Below are 25,115 nucleotides of genomic sequence, written 5' to 3' on the forward strand. Positions count from 1 at the left end.
TAATTCCTTTCGGCCTCTTCTTTAGAGGCTTACTGTCTCTCAAGGCTTTGAGCAGCCACAGTTTACATTTTCCAGGCCCTGCAGGTCAGACGCCAGCTTCCCTCACTGCTCTTCCTTCTCCTGAACACTCCTAGTTCTTCCTGTGTCTTTACTTAATACTGCTGGGCCTGCCCCAGCATAGCGTCAATGTTTGTTGTCAAAGCCTTTGAAGTTATCTTCATGCCTCCTAATGGCCACCTCATCACAGTTCTTTGGTAATGTTTTCTATGGTTGTTCTATGTGTTTCTTTTGTTCTTCTTCATTTCAGTCCTATCTGGTCTTGCAGATGCAATAGTAGAGACTTCACAATAACACACAGTAGTAGTTTCAGGTTGGGAGGGAGAAGGAGTAAACAGGGATACAGCTTCTGTTAATCAGCATTTAGGGAGGTCTTTCACAGGATGGTAGTCCTTAGCCCCATGGGGAGAGTCTCTCCCTATGAGGTCCTCCCATTTCTTACTACCCATAAGGGAATATTGAGTAGTGGCCTCACATCCCTCGCCTCATAGCGAAAGACTCCCCTCTGGAGAGAAGTGTCGAGATCCCAGGAATTGTCACAACCACCAAAAGCCAATACACAACCCTTAGCATACCACAGAACACCTGTAACTGACATCATACATTGAACAAATACAACCATCCCAAAAAATGATCAACACACCCATGCTAAACACACATATTGCTACCAAACAAAACACAACTGAACACCACACACACAGATGTGGACCATCACACGCATCCATGGACAGCATAACCAAAATGATAATGCACACCAGCACGCACATCATAACACCTCATGTCACGTCATAAAGTTTCACAGTGGCACTTCACGCCTCCAGCACAGGACATTTATCACCTAACAATAGCGTTATACGTGCAGGAATGGCATAATGCTACTGCAGTTTGCTGCTGCAACACCCCAGCCAAGGAGGAGGAGAAGGAGGGAGCGGGCCTACTGCACCAGCGTCATTCTCTTCAGCATGGGTGACACATAGGTTTATCTAAGGTTTATCAAATTCCATCTGCATGTCATCATAGACATGTTAAAGAAGTGGGAGGCTGATTTGCCCCCACCACTGCATGCTTACATGCCATCGGGCATGTGTGAAGTTCCTGGCCACCTTGCATTTCTTCCCAACTGGCTCTTTCCAGAGGACCAGTGACATCACTGCTGGCATCTCCCAGGCCACAAAGTCAGGCATCCTGCAGCAGGTAGTGGCATGCATCGTATCATGCTGCCAATGCCATATCCACATGCCCTCAACCCCGGAGGAAGAAAGACACATGGCTAGAAGATTCTACTTGGCTCAACGATTCCCCTGGGTCATCTGTGCCATTTATGGCACCCACTTCGCAATATGCCCCCTAAGGCTGATGCGTACATGTTCTGGAATGGGCACTCCATCACCATACAACTTTGTGGATTTATATGCAAAAAGCTCAGGCTCTGTCCATCCACAGCCACATCTTACGTGTCTCCAGCTTGTGCACACTTTTGGAAGTGAGACACTATGATGACATGTGGCTGCTAGGTAAGTACATAAACTCCCACCACATTCTACCTCAGGCAAGCAGCCTTACAGGCACACACACAGGTGCACAGACACATGATCATCACAACACAGGCACACCATCATTGGGTACACACAAAGACAACTAGTACGTAACTGCCACTAACCATGAAGGAACACAAAATGTCCACTAACACCATTCATGTCCTTGCTCAGGCAGGTGATGGCAGTTACCCATTGCGCCCTTACCTCATGACACCCTAAACGTGTGCCACTACTACGCATTGGGAGAGATACAATGCGACACACAAAACCACCCGGGGAATCATTGAGTAGTCCATAGGCCTCCCAAAGTCACGATTTAGATGCCTAGATCACTCTGGTGGGGTTCTATGTATAAATGTTGTGTGGGGCATCATGTATGCCTGTTTTATCCTGCATAACATCGCAGTGCACAAATCTATACATGCCGAACTGGAACCTGACCTCAGGCCACAGGCACAAGCCAGGCCACTGACCGAGGGGGAGCCCAGTGCGACAGCAATGCGAGTGAGGGAGTGGCTAGTCAACACCTTCTTCACATGAGCATTCATACAGCTTCATAGAAACAGTTACCGCACACTAGACGGTATCCATGATGAAAGGATGAAAACTGCCAGGTATGTCATGCATACAGTTACCTGAATGATACACCCATAGAAACCCCCATGTGGCCATGCTAACACATAGTAAAAATGCACGCCTCCACAAAATAATTAAGGAGACTGGAGGAAATGGGGAACAACAGCAGGGCTATTACACACAGCAGCACCCAAACAACTATGTACTCCTCGGCACAACCAGAATCTGCATCAGTGTTCACATGTACATCCACACAAACAACATGCGGGCCATAAGATATTTCCCACATTAGCAATTCTTTGAATGCCTTACTCACAACAATGAGCAATAGCATGACACAACGACAGTGCAGTTGAACACAGTACAAACACTCACCAGCGCTGCAACTAAGACATCTCACTGGCGGACTGACAAATCAACATTGGCTGTCCTGACATGCCGATAATCAAGCAGAGATTATGTCAGCCCCCGGCAGAACATCTGCAACCCTTCCTTCAGCAGTAAGCTGCCAATGCAAGCAAGCACTACACCACACACAGCACAAGGCACTTGCGCTGCAGGAGCAGAGGTTTCAAGGGATACAACAGAGAACGCACATGTGTGCAATACCCCGTCATATGCTGCATGGTTGTGGAGCCTTTACGCATGGGCTGAGTCTCACCCACAATTATGTCACATGCACGCATAGCCAACCATTGGCGCACAATACATGGGATCTGAACTGACAGGACGTGGCATTCAATGGGAGCGTGAGTCACAAAGTGAACCCATTGAGTGACCAAAGCAAAAATCCCACCACCCAAAACTGGCAATGTATGACTGAAACATGGGTAGGCACAGGTGTTGATTCCAAAGCGAAATCACACGGATTCCAAAGAGAGTTCGGTGACGCTTGTGTACATGTCACATGCTGTGGCCCTATGACATTACATATGACAGAGCACAAAAATTAAGAGTTAACATGATCTGGCTCACTGACAGGATCATCACCAGCCATAACAGGAAAATGTACAGACTCTCAAAGCCTTTGGATGCACTTGTAATAAAAGTACATGAAATTGCAGGCCCCAACAGGACACTAAGTGTCAACGCAATCAAACACTCACATCACAGAACTCATGATGGCACATCATCACTGCCAGTGACAGTGTGGCCAGGTGTTGAAATGAAAATTCTGATGCACACTGAATTCCCGCACTGACTGGCATGAAAGATCAGGGGAGAAGGCTGTCAAAATGGGGAGGAAGACCCCTGGAGATAAGCAAGAGAATAGGCCAGTGGAAATCCTACAGCCAAAAAACAGAAGAGACCAAAAATGTGGAAAACACCTGTTTCATTTAACAATATCCATATAAAACAGGGACAACACAACTATTGTAAAAATCTCTCTGGTTCTCACTCGATTCCAAGCTCGCCAGGGCCATAAAACAGGGTATGACATGACAATCGACGTTAAATGTCCAAAAACCTAATCAACAACATACACATTATTTAAGGGTTAGTACATTATTTAAGGGTTAGTGAGACCACCTCTTAAATTGTTATAGGTGAATATCTGTAATTTCTCCAATATGCCATTGGCCGGTGCAACTCTGTGTGGGACAAAATGGAGGGGAGATGAGTATTGGTCAATAACAGATTTCTCAGTCTTAGTGCTTTGAAAGGTTACCAGCACCTGAGCACAATATTGGGGGGTGAGAACAACACCATGGTGCTGCTTGTCCCAATACGGTTACCATTTCTGATTGCCTGGACAACAAGCTAGGACATTCAGCTATCAATGTTGCACTACCTTGTATCTTTTGTCCCAAGAATTGGATGGGAACAAAGGTATCTGTATGTTTGCTTCTTGGTCTCATGAATAGGCGTTATCCTCCGACTTTAAGCCACCTATGTGAGGACCACATCTTGGATGATCCTGCTCAGCATTTTGGTGGATTTTAGTGCTATTTACTGTGGGCGATATTACCTCCTCTGGCCTCTAGAGACTTGTCCAAGCTACCTTTCTCTCAATATTAAGTCTGCATTGGTGGGAACCTGATCTTCCAGCATTACTTGTTTCTTTGCTAATCTAAGAGAACTGCATCTCACAGCTGGAAACTGGTATTGTCTGTACCTTTAGGTGCTGATGCAGACCTTTATTTCTACGGTACACTTGGCAGACATATGCTACTATTGTCTGGGCTGTTCAGCTTGGGTTTTTCTGCTAACTCAGTGAATCATGCCTCCCTGCAGCCTTGAGGCTTCTCCACTGTCTCCCATTCACTCCCATGTGGCTGCGCCATCCATCTTGTTTTAAATAGCCCCTCATTTTAGTTGTCGTCTACATTAAGCAAGCATTATGCGCACCCTGATGTGTCTTACATTTCAGTATAGTGAGAGTATATGTTTCTAACCTAATAGATGCAAGCATACCCTTCATGTCTCAATGCACTTTGCCCTATTGTGTATCTTCATGGTGGATGCGTATGTGCTTTGTGTGTTATGCACTATCGTGGGTCAGCACTCAGCAGTGACGTCATTTGATTCCATTGTCTCAGCTCAAGCCCTTCAGGCTTATTTTGTCTGCAATCCCTTGTGGGGTACATTCGGTTAGGTTGTCTCTCACACCTGTGGTTTGGTGGTGGGGAGGAGTCAGATACCATAAGTGATGTGCACCTGCCATTTCTGTAGCATCGAGATGGTGGAGGGTCTGACGTGATGAATGACAAAATCATCTGCCTGTCTTCATTCCCCCCTCTGGTGGAGGCCTTGACCACATCTTTCATAGGCCCCTCCCCTCTGTAGGGTGGTTTGGGATCCATATCTTTGCCACCCACCTCTGGTCATTGTGATACTTCACATGTTGGTCCACACTCCAGGTCATTAGCAGCACTCCCCACTGGGTTTGCACCACACCCAATGTCCCACATAATTGCGGCATCTCAGGCATCTCAGGGATAAAATAATGTTACACCTGTAGGAAAGAGGGGACTTTGTTTCAGGTGTGACTCCAGCACTTCAAAGGTTTGTGTTTGCTCATCCAAGTTCGTGTCTACATCTACTAGTATTTTCATTCCTATTGTCTTCTGGGCAGTCTTTGTGCGCTGCGTGATTGCTACTCTAATGACACATAACCCAAATAACACCAACACTAGCACTTCTATTAGTACTTAGCCATCCAAAAGGGGGATCCAGGAGAATATATAGAGAATATATATACGAGCCAATCATCATCTTTCCTCATCAAGTTGATTTCTTCCTTCATTTTAGCATGCAGGTCTGATAGCAGACTTATGACCTCTGTGAAGGTCCCATTTTCTTCATCATGGGCAGGTATATATATGTACAACAGGATGGCCCAATATGTGTGCATACGTCACCCTCCATAGCTGTGATGAGATCGAGGACATACCTGTTTTGAAGAGTCATAAGCCTCACAGCTCTGAGCTCATACTTTATGACATTAAACCTTGTTACTGTTGAATTGATTGTCTGTAACAGCTCCCGACGTGTAATTTGGAACCATTTTGCATTTACATTTGTTTCTATTACAGGAACAACAGAAGCAAAGAACATATCAATTCTACTGAACAGTCTGTGCTCCTCTGGTATCTCATTGAGTGCCTCCTCCATTTAGCTGGAGATATAAATTCCTCTTTTTACTCTCTTAAGCACCAGTGACCTTCCCTGGTGTCCATCCATTTTGGGGAACCCATCTGTCTGTATGTCCTTCTGAGGCACTACTGCGGCTGGTGTGTTCACTAACACTGGGAACCATATTCCTCCCCAATTTGGAGGCAACTGCAAGTAAGCTTTGGGACCACATGCTCAATAGTGGTCCATGAGCACTTCTGTACCGACCTTCATACTGGTGATTTTCAACACGTGTTTGCACCCGTCTTTTGCTCCTACCTTTACTGGACTATCATTCCAGAACCATAATGATGCATTCTTGAGGGGTATGATGGGCACGTGGCCTGCTTCATTTTCTGCCCTTGTGAGCAACTTTGAGTATTTTACCCACTCACTGAGGCACACATCATTCTCATTCTGTACCACCTCCACTGGCACTGCCAGGAGTGCTTGTGCTTTGCAACCGATCGGTCCTATGACCCATTAGTCTCCTGCAAACCCCTATCCATATACCAGTAGTTGACTCCTTTCTCAACATCCAGGCATTCCCCTTATCTCTCATTTTCAATTTTATGGACACTGTAACTCCTTTTGCTTCACTATCCTAGCTTCCCCTCTGTTTGGGCCGTCTAACGTATATTGTATCATTTTATCCCTGCTCCAGTAATTCTCTATCATTGTTTGTGTTTTTATGACATTGTCCTCATAGGAGAGCATTTTTTGTGACATTCGTCGCTGTGCAGGCCACTTCCCTTGGAACAGGCCCCTAGTCCTGCAGCGAGCCAAGTGCATTAGGCACTGTGCCCTAGTCACTGGATTTCAGTGGCCACAAAGGTTCTGGAAGCGCTCATGGCATAGGGAAGGAGAGAACACACATAGCTCCTCTCTCTTGATGTCTTCCTCACCACACGGGACATGTGCTGGGACCACATGTTATGGGGAACATGGGCCAAATTGGTCATGTAAGCATTCACATGCTCGAAATTATTGTTAACGCTCTGTTTGAGTCTTTTTATCTCTTTAGTGGCACTGGTGAAGAGTTGGGTCATTACATCAGTTACTAGGGGAAAATGGGTCATATTAGCATATTCTTGTTCATTCACAGGGTAAAGAGCTGCTTTCTGTAACGCTAGCAGGGTAAAGAGGTAGAGACAGCAGAATACAAAAAATAGGGCTATGATTGTCTTTGCCATTGGGTCCATGTGCTGTAGATGGGCATGATCATTATGTTGACCTTGGGCCAAAAACCTGTGCTTCCCAAAATTCACTAAACTGATCATATTGCAGGTATATTTAATACTATTTATGCTCAATGTTTTGTACAACACAAAGCACGTTATGCTTACTGTACTGCATTTAACCTTCTTTGCAGTACTAAACTAGAGATGGTATGTCTCTGAGAACGTGAATTGGCATTGGCCACCTTTCACTGATATTATCATTGTAAATAACCTCCTTATTTGGCTGTTATGATGTTGTTACTCATTAGTGAGTGCTGGATAACGGTTAAGAATTGTAATTTATTCTAAATTCACAATATTAATGGCTGTGGCATTTGGATGTATTTTGGTCCATATAAACAGATATAATATGTGTTTTTCTATGCAACACACTGGTGCTAGAGCATTATGCTTGATATGGTTAATGTCACAATGTTGGTAACATTTGTCTGATGATGCCATGAAACAATACACTGTACACCTGGGTATACAGTGGTCTTTCTGTGTGTCCTGTTAAGCGTAATAATGGGAGCCATTGCAAACCTAGTTCAGCATGCAAGAGCAGTTCGATGCACGCGAGTGTGGGAACTACGGTAAATGAATTGAGTTTTGGACACTGTGGGGATCACTTCCTAATTCTGCATTCTTCAATATGTCTGGGCCTAGAGGAACAACAGGTAGTAGTAGTGGGCTTACAGCTACACATATGCTGGAAGCATATTTGAGAGACACATGTCATCTAATCAATGACAATGACTCACTGCAATATTGGTTCTGAAAGCAGTATGTGCGTCCAGCATCACTTGTCTGTTTAACTACTAACATCCTAAGCTCCCCCCTAGCTAATGTACAGACAAAGCACATTTTTACTGCTGCCGGCATTTTTGTCTCTGACTACAGAAGCATCTTTGTAGCTCATGTCCATTAAAATAAATTAACACCAAATCTTAGTCAACAATGACACGTTACCATGGCATTCAAAAGTATAGTGACAAGATCCTCAAAGAAAGCATCATATTGTAGATGAGTCAGAGGATGACCTGTGTCCTATTAGACAGGGAAGTTTGAGTAGTGGAGGGGTGTAGCAGCTGCTGCAGTTTCCATTTATACTACTAGCTGAGACTCTAACGATTAAAGCATGTTATGGTGGTGATGGATGATGAATGACGGTGTAATTATGAAAAACTATTTCAATTACAACGCCATCCAGGGTGTGTTGTGCCAGCTGTGCTGCGTTTGTGTGCCTCCTATGAGAGCACAGCACAGATGGCCATGATCAATTTGCCCTAGATGTTCCAATGATTGAACAAAGTGAATTTGTTTGCATCTTCTCTCAAACAGGATTTGGGGTGCACATTGAATTTGATGTCTCTCTTCTCTTGCAGGGATAGGGGCATCCACCCATTTTGTAAGTCTCTCCTGACTCACAAGGGGGTGCACACCCTGAATTTTTAGAGCTTTCCTCTCTCACAAGGGTGGGCACACACACTGAAGATTTACACATCTCTTCACTGACAAGGGCACCCACTGAATGTGTATGTCTCTCCTCTCAAGCAGGGGTGGGGCACATGCAGAATTTGTATATCTGTCATCAATCACAGGTTTGGGTGACACACTCATTTTTTATGTTTTCCCTCTCTCCCCATGGGTGGGGACACCTATTAAATGTGTATGTCTCTCCTGTCTGCAGGGGTGCACACTACATTTTTACATCTCTTCTCTTTTGCAGGGGTCAAACCAAACACTATTTTTATGCCCCTCCTCTCGGAGGATTGAGGAATAAACTGAGCTACATGCCTCTCCCCTCTTTTCCAGTGGTGGATGCACACCCTGTCAGGAGACATTATGACAATTAGAGAGGAGTTGATTGATAAACCACTGAAGTCTGAGCTGAGTACCTTTATTTAGAGAGATGTTGCAAAAAATAAAATTACCAAATCTCTTCAAGTCACATAACACCATTTCCACAGGGGCATTGCAAGCATTCTCACCATTAGTGTTTGCAATGGTAGGCCCTATTTAAGGATCTCTCCATAACCAAGAAAGTGGTGCACTGCCTACCTAAAAGAGGATAGAGACACTATGCAAAGTCCCAGTCAGTGGGCCTCATTACGCGTTTCGCGGTAGCCATGCCGTTTTTAGCGGCATGGCTACCCCCAAACTCGGGTCCAGGTCCCGCAAAATGGGAATTACTGGGCCATTCCGACCTTTGCAGGTCCGGTAATTCCCATTCGCGGGACCCGGACCCGGTACGTCCCCATGCCCATTGAGCCCCCATAGGGTTCAATGGGAATGGGGAGGATGCTAACAATGGACCCGTTAATGATGGGTCCTTTGTTAGCATCCTGTTCTGCTAGTGGGTGCCGCTCTGTACGTCTGGTCTGGCCAGGTGTACAGAGCGGGACCCGCTGCAGAACTCGTAATGTGGCGGCCCGGTATGAATGGTGCCGGTGCCTTACCGCCACTGTTTATACCGTGGCCGCCACAGTCGTAATGAGGCCCAGTGTCATATGATTCGTTTACTAATCACAATAATTCCATTCTAATTCATGAAGTATGATACCTGCTTTTCAAATGTATTCATTCATTTGAAAGTGTATTCTTCAACACTTCAAACATTACAACAGACTAAATTGAAGAATGTTTTTTTGTTTTTTACATATTTTTTTCAAATTTTCATCTTTTGCAATTTGTTTTTAAAAAATTAAAAGGAAAGGAGAAAGTAAAAACAGCATAAATAGCCCACTCCAGAAACATCTGCACAATTCACTCAGTGCTACACCACAACTTCTGAGCATTTTCAAATGTGATCAGGATGAAACGTCTGAAAATTGTGCTATGCACTGGCCATTAACACTTCATATACCAATTCACCTTGATTGAAAATGTTCTCACACACTACACACAATGTCCCTACCTTTTGGGTAAAGTTGTCCATGTCCCTGCCCTTCACACATGGACTGTGTTTCCCACAAACCTTCGAAAGGGATCTATGAATGGCCTGGCCTTTGTACGCATGTAAAACCCTGTCACAGCATGAGCATTGCTTGCTCAACTGCATGGGCAGGCCTGCATCACCATTCCCCTGTGCCCCCCTTGGTGGCTCATTCTCAAGTCAAACCATCATCACTGCTATGGGTTTAGGGGTGGATGGGACATGTTGTTCACATCCCGGTGCCAGTGCCACAGTTGGTTAAGGTGGCTGTCTTATCCAGTGAGTAGGTTTCAGAAATCTGGCCCTTCCTAACAGTCTTTAAACTGAGATACATGGTGCAATGCATGGATTCAGACCCTGAAATTGAAATCCCATTAGGCACCTTAAAGCAATCACAGGGCCACTAAGGTGATGGAAAATGGGGCGGGGGGACTTGTCTTTCTGCCCTTCCTGTACTCTCAGAGGGACTCCTTGGATTCCCTTGAACTCTCACTGGGGTTCATGCTCCTCTTGCAGGACTGTGGCCCTCATTCTGAGGTTAATGCAAAGGGAAAAACGATGCCGGTAAAGGAATACCGGCATTGATTACCGCTACGGCATATTCTGACCAACCAGACCGCTATTAACAGCACTGTAAAGTACGATATAGTTAAAAGCGGGCTGGTCGCGTGCACGCGACCCACCATGCCGGCATTAGTGGCATGCCGTAAATTGGAGTAGATCACAAGTGAGACGGACATGCAAATAACGGCTTCATGAAGCCGAAAAAAGTGTTTACCGGCACGGCGTAAATACTAGCATGGCGGACATGCCGTAAAAAAGCCCTGAGCAGTGTCCCAAACTGGCACAGGTGCACACAATCAGCACAGGTGGAGGCAATGAAGTCAGGCCCAGTACAAAAGGAGCACACCCACACACCACACCCTCTCCCACACCAAGATCATTCCAATAGTAGTAGCATTACTGGAGCTGGAGGACTTGCTTGCATTGCCACAACACCACCACCAACAACAACAACAACTGCAAGCAATACCACTCCATCAATGTGCAGATGGTATGCGACACCAGCAAGATCATCACACATTGCTGTGCCCGATATCCCGGATCAACTCATGACTCTATGGTCCTGCGGAACTCCACGCTACTACGCTTCATGGAGCGACATGCTGGACGACGTGCCTGGCTGCTTGGTGAGTTGCCTGACTGGGCCATGGCAGTGCATCGGGGTTGTGAGGGGGGTGGATGCATACTCCACCTGGGTGGGAATGTTGATGTGACTGCACGATGTGCACATCACCGAACACTGTGCCCCAAAGCATCACAAATGGTACATGACACCGAAATCCCATAGTGATGAAGTAAGGTCGACACCTATCACTACATGACTAACAGGTAACCAGCCCACATCCCACAACACATGCACCACTCATCAGCGGCCCTCACCCACCCTAAGGGCATCCTGCACCATGCAGTGCATATGCACTATGTTGCTGTCTCCAGCATACCACCACACAGGAGAATCATCCCTGGGAGTGCATTGAACTGAACCAACTAGGGATTCCACAGTGTGTCACCGGTCGGCACACCCTTAGGAGTGCTGCATGTCACCATGGGAATGATCAGTGCAGAATGCCCAATATTGTACCGAACACTGCCAATGCTCCCTACAAGAAAATCTGAAAGAACACAACACATCACTCATTTGACTCCTACACTGCTGTATGCATATACAATGCACGTGCAACAAGATGTCAGTGCACACCATGTATCATCTTGAAGATGCAACCCACACCATAAGTCAATTGCGCAGGACACATAGAAGGACCTGAAATGGGGTCAATGCATCCAGGGACATGTGCATGTGGGCACTGATTACCTGCAGGCATGTGAGACTAGTACAGTTGTCCATCATGAATTTGCAAACATTTGCCTTCATTCCCCTCTCATGCAGGTGATGGTGGCTATCCCTTGAAGCCGTGGCTCCCCACCCCGGTTCGAAACCCACAGAACAGGCACGAGGAGGACTACAATTGTTCCCATACCCGTACACGTGTGGTCATCGAGCAGACCTTTGGCCTGTTGAAGGCACGATTTCGCTGCCTCAGCCGGCAGGTGGGGCACTCCTTTACAGGCATGAGAAGGTGGCCAAGATCACCATGGCATGTGTAATTCTGCACAATATGTGCATCTGCCGGAACGTGCCCCTGCCCCCTGACATGGAACTGCTACCACCTGATGATGATGAAGGGGATAAGGAAGATGTGGCAGGACATCATCACGGTGGCGATGCAGAGGAGGGACGTGCCGTGCGCCAGTCAGTGATCGCACAATACTTCTGACCTACATTTTAGCAGAGGGTGACATAATGGTTCTAAATTGAGCACTGGGTGTGGGGGTACATGTACACTATGCACAGTGATTGATTAAATGACACATGCGCAATGATGAATGTCCACTCAGGTCTTCTTTTTCACACAACCAGTGTATTGAAAGTAACAATAATAACGTGAGTGACAAAACCCTCCACCACCCCCCTCCCCCCACAACTCCCCCAACCTCCCTCATCCCCCCCCCCACATCCCCCCACAACTCCCCCACACACCCACCCCCCCGCCCCCTCCCCCACACACTCCCCCACATAAGGGCCATAGAGGTCACGAAGGCTACATGAGGCTGCCTGAACTTTCACTCTGCTCTCCCTGAGCCAGGGGGTGGCATGTCCCATCGGCGCATTGCACGGACCGACCGGCGGAGCGGGCTGGTTTGTGTCAAACTGCTGGTGGATGGTGTGGCCTCCTGCTGAGGTAGTAGTGCGGGATGACCTGCCTCCAAAGCATCAGCGATGCGCCCTAGCACCTGCCAGAGGCCCGAGACCTCCTCACAGAGGCAGGTGGTGTTATCCGTGAAGGACCGGCCTAGTGCTGACAACTCCGTGCGCCATTCCTCCCTGGCCTGACAGTGGTCCTGAACAAATTCCCTGATGATTGCAGTGAGCAGGTCAGCCCGCTGTGCTCCTGCAGCTGCCCCTGTGGCCGTGCTGGGAATCTGGCTGGCATGCCCAGCCTGCTCATCCTCCCGAGACTGAATACCGGACTGATATGTCCCTGGGTTTGGTCTTTCCCAGACTGCTCCAAGGTGTTGGTGTCAGCGCTATCCCTCATAGATACCTGGGGGGATGCAAATTGTGTTGGGGTGTGGACAACATCCACTGTATCATCCTCAATGGTGCCCCAGATTTCATCTTGGATGTCTTCAATTGTGTGTGAGGGGTGCCGTGGCAGCCACCTCCCCAGCCACACTGGACTCCTCTGAACAGGGTGTCGGACAGGTGTCTGCAGGCAGAACAGTGGGGGTTGAGGGTGGTGTGCCCTCCACGGGCCTTGGTGTTGCAGGTGCTATGTGTCCCTGCTGTGGCTTGCTTGCTGGGACACGCCGCCCCCTGGCTTCTCCCCTGTATGTAGATGGACGGTTGCTGTCCTTCTGCGACCTCTTACTAGGTCTGTCCTGTGCAGGGGTAGTGTCCTGCTCTTCACTGTCATGCTCACTGCCTGTGGGGGTGAAAGAGAGGGACGGCATGAGTGATGTTTGGATAGGCATCATACATACATTGGGACAATTGTACATCCACACAATTGTGGGTAATAGGCATTTGTGTTGGGAAGGGCAGGTCATTTCATACATGGGTGGTAAATGCAGCCACATGTCGGTGTCACTCATGTTGGCCAGGTACTGTGCTGTCTGACATGCTCACAATTTAGGTCATGCACGCTGTGTGCCTCATGGAATTTCCTACTTTGTGTGGTATGTGTCATGTACGTAATGGCCTTGCACCAGGCATCGGCATATATCTCACTTGCTTCGGCATACTTTGCAGGGAGTGTGTGTGTGGCAGACCATGGCGTCACTCTTTGGACAGACATTGGCATTGACTTTCATCAGATTTGGCTTAGCAGTTTTTACTTTGGGCACTCCATCAGCAGATGTGGTGGCACCACACTCTATCTCTCCTACGCCTTCTATTGATTCCGGGCCAATCATGCTGGCACATGTTTCCTCCCACAGGGTGAGCTTAATGGGAGAACCTGGTCCTCCTCCAGTTTCCAAGGCCTGGGTACGGTTTACCGAGAGAATGTTGCGCATCCACAGGCGCAGATCATCCCACCTCTTACGGCAATCCTTCACTGTGCGTGGTATGTTGCCCACTGCACTGACCTTCTGGCCAACTAGTGCCCAGATCTCCTTTTTGCGCAACACTGCCTCCCTCCTCAGGTTGCTGCTGAACACAGTCCCTGCATGCTCATGCAAGGTGTCGACGAGCATCTGCAGTTCATCCTGGATAAATCTCTCCTTTTGGAGGTGGGCAGATCCCTTCTTGAGTGCTTTAGGCATTCTTGGGTAGTAGGATGAACTTGTCGGTCGGTCAGCAGTGTCCCAGGGGTCCTGTGTGCTGAGGATGCAATGGATTGTGTTTTTAAAGATGGCCGCTGTGCTCCTTCCTGTTCCTGTGCGATGACGCTATTTCCGGTTCCACTATTTAACGGTGACCTTAAATAGCAGTGTTCGCTAATTACGGTCACCGCTATTTACGGTCACCGGTATTGTCGCATTGGACTATGTTGGAGGTGTAATTTGCGCCTAGCTTCATGCCGGTAAGGGCTTTTTGGGGGCCTTTTGTGGCATGGTGCTACGTCCCTTACCGGCATGGCGCAAAGCTCATGCCCGCGAAGTCTTAATAGGCCTTTATTAGTGGGCTGGTGCCAGCACTGACACGCTATTTGCGCCGTGCCGGTAAGGGACGGTACTTACCTCCAAACTCGGAATGAAGGCCTGTATCTCCTCCTCCTGATCTATGTAGTACCGGCTCTTTTCTTAAGCCTTGTGGTACTGTCAGTGCCATAAGCTCAGACTCCCCCACTGCTTCTATGTCACCATGGTTACCACCAGCACCATCATCATCATTATCATCATCACCATTGACACCAAAAACTTCTGCAGCAGCATCATCTGCTGGAGGAGACAGATTTTCTGTGTGCCTGAACCAGAAAATGTTCATGAACTCTACCTCCCCCTTTTCAGATTACAAGTAGGAAGATGAGAGATCCATCTCCACCTGTGGATCTAACTAACTATAATACTCCTTCAGAACGATACCACATCAGATTCCCCCCTGCAACCTTGCCATTTTTACCGACAGAAACTAGGTGCTCCTAACAAAAAATAAATTAATTACACAAGGTTTCTCAATTAAACTATTAACTGCTTCCCAAAAGAATAGGCCTACCTAGTAAGAACAAAACAAAGGTATACCCAACTTAAAAAACAAAGGATTCAAATTCAAATCATGACACAAAAGAAAAGGGTTCCCTGACAAAAATGGCTTCCCAAATAAACTGATGTGTTCCATGCATCCAAAGTAAGAAAAAGAATAAAGCTTTCCCAGCTAAAAACTAAAAAGTTTTAAAAATGCAAATAGCACACACAGAAAAAAACAAGTGTTGCCTAACCCCTCATAAATCTCTCCGTTTTTCCAAATCTTGGTATGGATCACCATGCCTTACCTTCCCACTTCAAAACTCAACCCACAAAGGAAACAGGAACTTGCTGGCTCTTTCGGTAGGCTTCCAAACTCGTTTTCTGCCTACCTTACTCACCGGAATCCACCTGAGAATACTCAAATATGACAGCACTATGAAACTCTCGGATGAAGGATTGCCTCCATCCATTCATGGTCTTCCTGATGTTCTCCGATCTCACAAGAGAAATTGAGATATCACAATTCGTCTGCAGGTTCTCACAGATGGACCCACATCTGTCAATTGAACCTCCAGGGATTCACGGGGTGATTTTGGAGATCCGGCCAGGCTTACTTACTTGGGCATTGAGACTCAGGTTGATGGGCTGCACGTTGGTTTTATCATCAAGTTGCTTTGCTGCCTGAAAACCCAGATGCCAGCACTGCAAGTCTTACCTGGAAGAACCTTGTCAGAACCATATTAGTTAATGTGAGTGCAGGATATATATCCTCTATCTTGGTTCTACCACATGTCTTCAATCACCTGGATCCCAAGCACATCATGACAGTATGTGAAAGCAATTTCCAGGCAGTGCTTTCTTTTTGCTCATTTCATTCCGTAATCATCATCTGATGGCTAACTTAACTCTATGGAACTTCAATGGCTATTATTTTGTACCATCTCAGCACACAATATGCATTTACTGGAATAAAATCATCAGAACCTGGTTTTGTGTGAGTAATATTTATGCATCTTTACCAGTCATTCAGAAAAGTAGCATCCACCCAGTAAATGCCAATGTCAGGTTTTGCAAGGTGAACAAGTATGATTCAAGCAGACTTAATCAGTTTGTCTCCACAATGAACATATGTAGTGCCCTTATTCTTACAAGATGCAACCTGTAGTTGATCACAGGAGGATGCCAGTATCCTCTCTCCCTCATTTGGAAACAAAACCTTCACAAGCCAACCACCAATGATCAGCTTGCCTTATTCAATAACTTTCCATCACTTCTACATGAACCATCTTAACCATAACAGACTTACTGGAAATTAATGCAGATGGGTATATTCACGTGTATCCATTGATCCCCATAGACACATCTACCCACCACCCTTCCACATCTTTGCAAACATATTGGCAACACATAATAAAAGTCCCTTGGAATGGTATTGGGCCTCATTACAAGTATGCTGGTCTGGAAATAGCATTGCCGGTCGCTCCGTAACGGCATCTTTTTCTGGTCCAGCATAGTCTGAGTTGCAATGTTGCTAACACCGTCACCACAAGTGACCCACCGCATCCGGAAACACTGTGCCCGGAATCTGTGGAGAGATGCATCTGCCATGCCTGAGACAATGGCATTGTGTTAGTAAGTGCACATTCCGTGCTACCCACACATGCAAACACCGGCATGTACATGCCAGTAGCACCGTGAACACTGCGCCGGAAACCCCGGCATCATGGACCAGGTGTTAAGTAGAGTCAGGTGTGTAGAAACACAGGTGTCCAAAATCAGCCCAGGTGGCCCCAATGAGCACTGCAACAGCACAAAAGAATCACTCCCACACCCCAAACCCCTTGCAACACTACCATGCTAGCCGTAGCAGTACTGAAGCTGAAGGCCCTGCATGCAGGCCTTCTACTTGAGGAGGCAGGGAGGCAGAGGAGGCAGAGGAGATGCTTGAGGAGAAGGAGGGTCATCATGGGCCAGCAAAACCCCAATGTCCAGCAGGTTGCAGCCGGCAGGCAGCCAACAATTCCACGCATAAGGGCCACACCTTTCAACCTGAGCCAAACCTGAGCCAAAAGCCAAATCCACACCCTGTACCGGCTAGACTGGGACACCATCACTTCCATAATGGACCTGATCCATGACGACCTGGTCAGCCTGGTACATATACCTACAGCCACCCCCCTTGCTCAAGATAGTGTCTGTGCTACACTTCCTAGCCACAGGCACATACCAACACACTATCGCAACCCTGTTTCCGCATGTCCTGTTTCAGGGCATCGATGCACTCCTGCGTCACATTGAAGATCACATCAGCCTACCCAGGACTGCTGACCAGGTCAATGCCACTACAAGTGCCTTCCATGCCCTCACAGGCATGCCCAATGTGATAGGTGCATTGGACTGCATACATGTGGACTGGCGGATAGGCATGTTGTTGAGGCAGTGTACCAGAACAGCAAACTCTACCACTCACTGAATGTGCAAATGGTGTGTGATGCCTGCCACCTCATCACCCGCTGCTGTGTCAGATTTCCTGGTTCAACCCACGACTCCATGGTGCAGCGCAACTTCACGCTGCCAGGGTGGGTGTAACTACAAGGGCATGTGCACTGTTTAATTGTGGGGGGGGGCAGAAAATACCGTAGCGTACCTGGCTGCTGGGTGAGTGTAACTACAAGGGCATGTGCACTGTTGAATTGGGGGGCAGAAAACACCATAGCATACCTGGCTGCTGGTTGAGTGTAACTACAAGGGCATGTGCACTGTTGAATTGGGGGGGGGGCAAAAAACGCCATAGCATACCTGGCTGCTGGGTGAGTGTAAGTACAAGGGCATGTGCACTGTTGAATTAGGTGTGTGTATATCACAGATCAGCAGTGGTTGTGTGCAATTTAAACATTCATTTATTTATTCTACACTTATTATGCACTTATACAATTAGCAAAACACCTTGAAAGCTCACAGATGGCAGATAGGGTGGGTAAAGGGGTAGGTAGACTATGAATTCCAGCAAGGGTCAATACTTGCCATAATAGTACAACAAGTAATGATAATAAAGGGAATGTAACAGAATGCATCTCACCAAAGGGACAAAATGAAGCACAAACACAGACACCAAAACCCACGCCCCCTGACCCACAGACTGATAATACTTATGCATCCGAACACCCAACCACATACCACCATTGTCCCACACACTGATTAGCCTGGTCCCCTGCCTGTCTGAAGTGAACAATCACATATGCTTGTGATTGGAAGTTGACATGATTCACCACACACATCTATGAATCATTTTCATGAACATAATAGTATTATTGAATTTTACCACAATAATAACACATACATCAGCCTCATTTGTGTGAGTTGTAGTGAAAGGGTCAAAGGTCATGGTGGTTGTGAATGGGTCATGTCAAAGGCACTGCACACCACACACCCACCACGCATATTCACAATGTGCATTTCTAGTACCCAAAATAGGAGATATGCTATGTAACCAGCATTTTGCATGTGCAATTTTGCATTGATTAGTGAACTGTCCACTATATGGACTGTACCAACATGATATGCCCAGAAGTATGACATTCTACAGTTTCTGTTGCTCCTGTGCAGGTGATGCTGGTTATCCTCTGATGCCATGGCTGATTACCCCCGTGAGGCAACCACACAACCAGCACGAGCAGGGATACAACTGTGCCCATTTCCATCCTGTTGAAAAATTGAACAGACATTTGGCCTGTTAAGGACGAGGTTCTGCTGCCTGAGCAGATTGGGGGGCGCTCTTATGTACAGCCCTGTGAAGGTGGGAAAGATAGTATTTGCCTGTGCCATGTTGCACAACATGTGTATCAGGCGCAATGTTCCATTGCCCCCCTCCATGGACATGCACCCACCAGAGGCAGAGGAGAATGTGGGTGATGACGAGTTGCCAATTGCACAGCGCCATGATGGCATGGATGGACGTGTTGCACGAGACAAACTTATTCACCACTACTTCTGATCACTTGTCACACACACGTGGCACAGGCCAGCTAGTGCACTTGGCACTATGCACTGCACATTAATTAAATCACTCACTTCCACTGAAAAATCAATGTCCAGTCATGATTTCTATGCAACAGCAACTGTAATGTGTGCTATGAAAATATTTACAAATGTGTAACGAATTACCTGGCAATACTATCCAGGAAGGCCTGGAGGAAAATTACTATTGTCTCTGCTCTAGACGACATAACACTGTTCCCCTCCAGTACCCTCCTTGACATCTGTACCATAGCACGTGTACAGCAACCAAGTGCACAGGCATTACGGCATCCACTGGCCTGGACACTCTCGTGCATGAGCTGCACCTCCTGGAGGTGCTGCTGCACCAGGGCTGCCCTGGCGTTGTTCCATTCGGCTGAGACGGCCATCGATTTCCCTCACACTGGGGAAGGGTGGGTATTGTGGGCTATTGGGCCACTAGGGCTGAATAGCAGGGGCTCATCAATGATGTGATCGATGGTATCCCCTGTGTCCACTGCACCGTCATCAGCTGTGTCGTCTACAATGCATGCATGTGCACGGCTGTGTGGCTGAGGTGGTGGTGGCGGCACTGATTCAGTTGGGGCTGCTGGGATGTGTGCAGCTTGTGGGGCCTGAGGTGGCTGGACTGGTTGCACCGGTGGCCCTAAGGTATCTGGACTGGTTGCACCAGTGGGGCCTGAGGTTGCTGGACTGGTTGCACCAGTGGAGCCTGAGGTGGTTGGACTGGTTGCTCCAGTGGGGTCTGAGGTGGCTGGATTGGTTGCACTGGTGGGGCCTGAGGTGGCTGGACTGGTTACACCAGTGGGGCCTGAGGTTGCTCGACAGATGCAGCTGGGGTAGCAGTCGCAGTTGTGCCTGTTGATGCACTGGAGTCTTGGGTTGAGGTGGTGGTGGTCTGTTGTGTTTGTCTGCATTGACGGCTGGTGCCCCTTGAGGTTCTTGGATGGGCCTCCTCTTTGCCAAATGATGTGCCTGAGCGATCAGAAAGGCAGGTTGTCAGTGATGAGTGTGGATTGATGAGGCAGAGATTCACGCTTTGACTTTTTTATGATGGTGCTGTGTCAGGGACATGGCGGGGGCATGGCATGGTGCCCACATGCTTGTGTCATGCGTACTGTGCTGGTGGATGTGTGATGTACGTACATGGAGGATGGTGTGCCGGAGATACTGTTGTGGTGTACTGACAATTGATGGGTAAGATGTTAGGGGTGTGGCCCACACGCTGTGTGATGTTGTGTTGGGGAGGGGTGTGCCATGGATTGGGTCGCCATGTGCCTGCTGCCAGTAGCACTTACAGGGATAGGTGGCAATTAGTGATCAGGCTGGCCGGGACGAGGGGGTCACATGTTCCCTTGGTGTGTGATGCTGGTCATTTGTGGGTGGTGAAGGTGCCTAGTACTGATGTGACTTTTTGCCAGAGCTAGCACGGCAGACACACGCCAATTCTGCTGTGGCAGGTGGATGTGTGTCTGAGTGGCAGCAGAAGCATGTTCTGTTGGCAATACAGGGTGACTGTGCTACGTTCTAGGTGTATGTGTGCTATGAGTGAGATTTTGGGGGAAGGTGTATGTCAGTGTGTGCACCCACGTTGCAGGTCTCAGGGAGGGAGGGCGGCAGGGCTGTATTGGTGTTGTGCACAATGCACTTGACATATTTTGCTGCTGTAGTGGGTGCAGGGTGGACAGGAGGTTGATGTGACATTGGGGTTACGTGTAATCAGCAGCCTCCTCAGATGTCCTGGCTCCGGCCTCTGCAGTACCGACCCCTTATATTGCCTTGAAGTGCAGCACACTGCTGCACGCTCCTCCCAGGGCAGCAGGTGGATTGGGGATGCACTGCCACCACCTGTGGCCATGCCCTGTCTGCGCTGGGCCGAGAGGAGGTTGTGCTCACTCAAGTGCAGGTTGTCCCACCTCTTGTGGCAGTCTCGCACAGTGCGGGGGTTTTGCCAACAGCTGTTAATGTCTACGCTGGTCAGTCGAGAAAAGTTCATCAGCATGTTGGACTATGGTGTCCGACAACATGTTCAGCGCCTGCGGGTCGCACAGACTCTTAATGCCATGTTAATGGTTGTGTTTCTGTGCTCAGGATTGTGTTATGTCACCTGTGCTGTCAGGATTGCAATGGATTGTGTTTTAGTAATGGCCGCTGGACGATTTCCTCTTCCGGCGAACACTGTATTTCTGGTAACGGTAATTGTGACACCGTCGTTACAGGTGTCGGTGGTCTGGAAGCGGGTTGCCGGAATCGGCGTCACCGGCACCGAGGACGCCAATGTAGAGGAGATCCCAAATAAAGCCTGCACTCGAGTCGTCCATTTTGAAGTACCAGGAACATTCACACCGAGATATGTGACATATGATGAGCAAATACACCAGCAGAGAGCCGCAGTAGGGCTCTGCCCAGTGCCTATCAGGAGAACAACACCTGTTGAAGTACCTATACCTAGAAAACCATGGACAGTAAGGTATCCATTGAGAAAACCCTACCAGAAAGTAAGACGAAATGAAAATAGCCTAAACACTGTCCCGGACGAAACTCAAAAGGCCTTAATGGAAGATGAATGGTGACGTCATGAGGGCCCGGACTAACGTGCAGAACCAAAAAAGGACACACAGAGATGAAATGCCATGAATAAGGATATCGTGAACCTAGAAGGAGAGATGATGTTGAAATATAAAGAAACTTAAACTATAAAGCAGGAGGAAGTCATTGAACCAGTTAATGCCTGTACATATGCTTGCAACCGCAAGAAAGCTAAGAAAACAGTATGGCTTGTTACGCTTAGTAGAAGATAGACCGGAGCAAGCACCACCTATACATATCTACCTCAACGAAGCACATTATACAAGTGTGAGTCCTCTTTACACAAAAGAAGAAGTAACTCAGGCTACTAGAGGTCAAACAGGACAGGATTCCTATTCCAGCTAAAATGAGAAGAGATGGCTAAATCCAAACTCAGCAGAGGCAACGTGAGCCAGGAACAGCCAAGGTCAGACCAATAGAAGGAGCGAACAGTAGCTTCGCGGAATCAAAACTTAAGAACAGAATAGCCTATCTCAGGAAGGCCGAGATAAGGAGGCATAGGCAGGTGGCAAGCCAAATAAGAATTAAATGCACAAATTGAAGGATACTAGGCAGATTCACGGTGTGAGCAGCACATGACCATCCGAGCAAGAAGAAGCACGGGTTCACACCTACGCCTGGTTGTCACCCAGACAGAGATATCATAACTTTTCCTGACAAGAAGATACAGTTTCGAGGCCAACCACAGCCAACTAATTGACACATAGCCACTAAAGTAATGATTGATTGAAGGGAGGCCGGGTGAATCTTGGGGCACCCTGCACCTGGCTGACAATTCTGCATGCTGCTAAGTAAAGTGGAGATTTATGCATGGGGTTGAAGCCAACCCAATCACAATGAACCAAATAATCTACGCTCTGATAGATAGTAGAATCAATGGGACGTCATACTCTTAGTGACGTCTACAAGAGTAATGTTAGAAGGAAGGGCTTAGATGCGTACCTGATAGTGTTTATCCAATCCTCTCACTCTGTTACCATATGCAGATATAGTACCTATAGTAAAGTTACCTTTTCCTAACCAATAGAATTGCATGTTAACTTTTGAGCGTTACACATCACTGATGATAAGTTTTGGGTATAAATGTTACTGTTTGTATGAAGTTTGTGGGAGTTGAAGTAAGACGAACTATCGCATCACTGTTGATTTCCATGTTTCCCCGTTTTTTTGTACTTGTCATTAAACGGACTCCCGTTTGCCAAACCATTGAGTTGTCCTTATTGATTGGTGTTGGAATAATATACCTGCACCCCATCCATCTCAAAGGTGCAGCTATCTCGTCTTAAAGTACTGCGGAGCAAACACTGACTCCATGGGCCGGCTAGGGGTCTCCCCAGTACACTTGGGAGCAGAGATTTAATGGTTATCGACTATCGATTATTTGACTAAAGTAAGACACCTCGAGACCATCGATGTAAAGTAACTATAGGTCTTCGGCAATATCGCGAATCCTCTGGCATTCGCTGAGTAGACGGTGAAGCTCCCCATAGACAATGGTAGCGTAAGCAAGAGTCTGCAGAAAGGGCCTGAAGGGACCTGTTTTCCCACATATCCCTTCCCATTCCTACGGGCAGCTGAGCAAGTGAAAAGCTGAAGAAGGAGGTAATAAGGGCAGTGATCCCGAGTCTCCAGAGACGAACCATGCGAAATGAGAGTGAAGCAAAAAATGGAATGCTTGGGCAAATAGTGCATGCCTTAGAAAAAGTAAAGGGAAAAGGTAACGAAGGTAGGAGGGAAAGCAAAATATAGTTAGAAGTAGAGAAGACGGTATATATATAAAGGGATAATGACTTGAGAGTAATATAAGATAAATGAGAGGTTACCGCGGTAGACACCCGAGAAGAGAGAGGTCACCGGGGTAGACACCCAAGATGAGAGAGGTTACCGGGGTAGACACCCGAGAAGAGAGAGGATTCACCTTATTCCTACGCTTTAATATAGCGGCTAGGAGAAACGTGTACCCAGAGTCCCACATAATGGGGAGCGACTAGGCTACCAGATGTCGTGAACGGGGTATGTTTACACTCCATGAAAGTGTAATGATTAGAGGCAGAGATATTTGTGTCCAGCTGGTGTCCGTCTAGTCTGTTAAGTGTCTGTCTTACATGTTTCTCTGTTGTGATGTCACACATATGTATTGAACATTTTTTGAGAAAACTGATTTAAAATGTTTTTGAGATTTGATAGCTGAGACAGAATCGCACATGAATTGATGTTTTTTGAACAAATCGGTAGTACAACATTTTTGTGGAAAATTTGGCTTGGAGCTTGCGATATTTGGTGCTCGCTCATATTGTTAGAAGCTGTTTAAACCACACAAAAGCATTGACAAGTGTTATATAAGAGGAAAGGGAACAGATTTGAGCATGTAAAACATAACTCCATTGGGACACTCATGCAAGCAATTGCCAAAACACGCACCCAAGCTAAAGATATAGTACCGAGTGGGTTAAAGGTCCCACCCACAAGATGTTTATGCCATGGCCACAAAATGGGTCTTTATCCAAAGCCGACTTATAGCATATGATGACATATTTGCACGCCACATATACAGGAAAGAAGTTAGAAAACTTGCTGTTCTCGAGTTCTGGAAAATGTACAAACAGGTAAAGGAGGAAGAGCCGCCAACAGATTGGATACTTAATGTATGCACAGAGGGGGGTGAGATTCCTACCGTGCCACCTGCCCCGCTCAAATCAAAAACCAAAGAAAGTAAGGACGAGGGATTATACCCGTTAAGGGAACTTAAAGCAGCCACGGGGTACAGCAACCCTGCATATGAGTCACCTACACATAGTAGTGACGAGAATCAAGGGAAAGATAAGGACAAGAATATTACCTCCGCCGTCCCAAGGGACAAGGGGAGATGTGATGACGAAAGGAAAGATCAGGCATAGACAAGTGCATCTCTCGACAAGGAGAGAGAAGGGAAGAGATGGAAGGGAAGACAGAACTGATGAGATAGCATTTTCAAAAGACGAATGGATGGGAGGACAAATTTTATTCAAACTCGATGGGAAAGGCATTGATGATGTGAGACAAAAGGAGAGGTTAGATGAGACACAGAGGAATGGGAAAGAAAAGGAGTTAAGAGACAAAAGGATAAGAAGGAAAGACAGACAAAGACAAGAAAAGCTATTCGCGAAGAGCAAGAAAAACAACTCGATCGCAACCCAAGAGAGACCTATGATCAAGACATACAGAAGCAGCAAAGGTTAAATGAAAAGCAAAGGATACGTGGGAAAAGAATAAGGAGACTAAGAGATGAGGAAATTCAAAGGGAAGATGAATGAAGAAATGAAAAGAGAAAGGAAG

Source organism: Ambystoma mexicanum, chromosome 2p (genome assembly GCF_040938575.1).
Source record: "Ambystoma mexicanum isolate Mex_15411 chromosome 2p, UKY_AmexF1_1, whole genome shotgun sequence".
In the NCBI taxonomy this organism is placed as follows: Eukaryota; Metazoa; Chordata; class Amphibia; order Caudata; family Ambystomatidae; genus Ambystoma; species Ambystoma mexicanum.